The following is a 2,659-nucleotide window of genomic DNA, read 5'->3' as shown; positions in this document are numbered from 1 at the left end:
GGGGAAAGGGGGTGTAAAAAAAAAAAAAAAAAAAAAAAAAAAAAAAAAAAACAATTATTTGCATGTAAGTGGTTTTGTGAGATAATGGGAAATTCTGTAGTCCTCTTCTTGGCTTACCCTGTTGATGACAAACCTAGCCTCAGATGAGATTGACAAGCATAATTCAAGTGAGAGCTGGCACTTGCCATTCTTTGGGAGCCCATTGTGGGTGGGTAATCAAAGTTGAGTTTGCAGTGCTGGTCTGGTCCCGTGGATGCCTTGTCCAAACTGACTGTGCCCTCTTCCTCCTCTCCGGTTTTCATCACCACTGTGCCCCCCTCCACCTCTGCCCACTACCAGATGTCTTCTTCCAGCCCCACTGACTGATCTCTGCCTTGCAGCAGAGCCCTGTTTTGTGTGGTGACCTCTGTGGGGAAGCGCAGCTTGTATTCAGATATCCACAGACAGAAGGCTTCGATCGTAGTGTCCCCTGGCCCGGAGCCCATCCCGAGGCTCCTGCCAGCCAGTGGGGACTGTCCACTGCCGCTTTTGGTTCACGGCTGTGCCCTGCCCTACCCTCCTCCTCTCCTGCCTGTTGGGTCCTTGACCTGCACTATGGCTTAGTTGAGTTCCTTACGATACTACGGTGAAAGCCGGGTGCTAGAGCCCCTCTTGTTTACAAGACATAAATGAGGGATTTGAAATATGTAAAAATAAACACGAGAAGCTAAAATGTTCTTCCATCATAAGCTTAAAGGGAAAAAAACTGAAAACTTAAAAAAAAGACCAAAAAGTGCGTGTATACATATATACACACATACATATAAATATATATTTTAGATGAAGACTAACTCTGGGAGCATTTAACAGTGTTTTTTGTTTTTAACATTTATTTTCCTGCTTTAAAATTTGCAAGCATTCTCAGGAATTCTAGGGTAGGAAGCCAGTTTTTTGAAGATGGTTTATTTAACCGTATCTTATCCTAGATAGACAGCTGTTTCTTTCCTGTTAATAAACTTTTACAAGTTCCTGAAACTTCAGAAAGTTTAGACAATTTTTACTTAAAAAAAAACATGTAAAAAGAAGTCTCCAAATGTTGTCATATTGGGGATCATACATTTTAAAACACATAGAAATATTTTTTAAAAATTATCAATTTAGCAGCAACAGGTAAATTCGTTATCATAAAATATGGGAGAAGGATTAAGCTTTCAGAGTGCTCTATCATGGACTCATTTGAAATTGTGTGATTGAATGGGAGAGTGTTTGGTGTATAGACATGGGAATGCCACCTTGTTGTTCCTTTCCATGGAAGACTGAACTGAAATCTCCCCTAGGCATTTTTATTTTTTTAATGGAACCCTTCTCCTCCCTCTCTCCCTGCCCCAGTGACAAAAGAAAGGAATAAAGAAAGAAACAACAGCTTAAAACAAAAAAGAGAGTAAAAGAGTATCTCTAATCTGTAAAATAGTACGGTTGGATTGCTGAGAATCTTATGTAAAGAGTTAGGAAATATAGGTTAATAATTTTTGGAACCATTTTTAAATATAGGCATTACTAGAAGAAAATTATCTGTGGACTGTTCTGTTAATGAAGAATGTCTGTCTCACCTCCATGTGTTATGGGAGGAGGAGAAAACATAGAAGAATCTAATGAGGAACAAGTGATTTTACTTTTTTAGCTCCCAGCTACTATTGTGCTTGTTTTAATTGCTGTTTTGAAGATCTGCTGCTTAATTGTCCCCATCCCTCCCGTGGGAGTCGGAGTGTTTCCTTTCAGTTTTGGTGATGTTGAATTCTCCTTTTGTATTCCCTCCTGGGGCCAAGGGTCAGAATTCCTAAGCATGACCACAGCTTCTTTCAAACATTAAGCTTCCCAGTGGGAAAGAAACTCCAGCTCCACAGGTAAAGGGAGCGGGTGGGGTTGCTGCCTGCAATTTCTCTAAAACCGCTTTAGTGCCTTCACACATACACCCAGACATCCTAAGCAAGGGGACGGGAGTGTATGTGCATGTGGTCCAGTCACTCTACAGCTGGTGAGACACTGGCCCGTAAATAAAATTGGAGTGATCCTGGACAGGCCCCACAGGCAGTGGGCTACATTAAAACATAAAAATCAAGGAAAATATGCTCTTATGTCTTGATAATGTGGAATGCCAAGTTCCTTCCTTGCATTCTGTGCCCTCAGTTACCATGCTTTGACTTCTCCAGGTGTGTTGGTGACAGCTACAGTGACTTGAAAGTCTCTTGGTGCTGGGCCAGTGGAAGGGGTTCCTGTTTTTCTGCACCTGTTTGTCTCCTCCTCCCTTCTCCCCACCCCACCTTGTGTCAACTTGCTGGAAGATTTGCTTTATTGTTGGCATTGACCTAAGAACAGAATATGGTGAGGATGTTGTGGAAGAGGAAAGCTCTTTTCTTTCCCTGGTATTCTTTGGCAAAAGCCACGTTTACCCTGAAGTTAGGTAACTTCAGAACACTTAGATAATTCAGTGGATACGAGTATCCTCTTTTCCACCACATAAATGGAGGCTTGCTGGTCACCTTTATTACTTAGACTTAATTTTGTACACATTTTGAACGTGTACATTTGAGCTTTCCATTTTTGTACTAGTTCTTTTATTTTTAAACACTTGATTATTAGTGACTAGAAGTGTGCATCTCTCTGAAACATCACAAACTTA

Source organism: Fukomys damarensis, unplaced genomic scaffold (genome assembly GCF_012274545.1).
Source record: "Fukomys damarensis isolate Sample0158 unplaced genomic scaffold, DMR_v1.0_HiC HiC_scaffold_19, whole genome shotgun sequence".
Classification (NCBI taxonomy): Eukaryota; Metazoa; Chordata; class Mammalia; order Rodentia; family Bathyergidae; genus Fukomys; species Fukomys damarensis.
The sequence above is the reverse complement of the archived record's forward strand: the minus strand, read 5'-3'. Positions refer to the sequence as shown.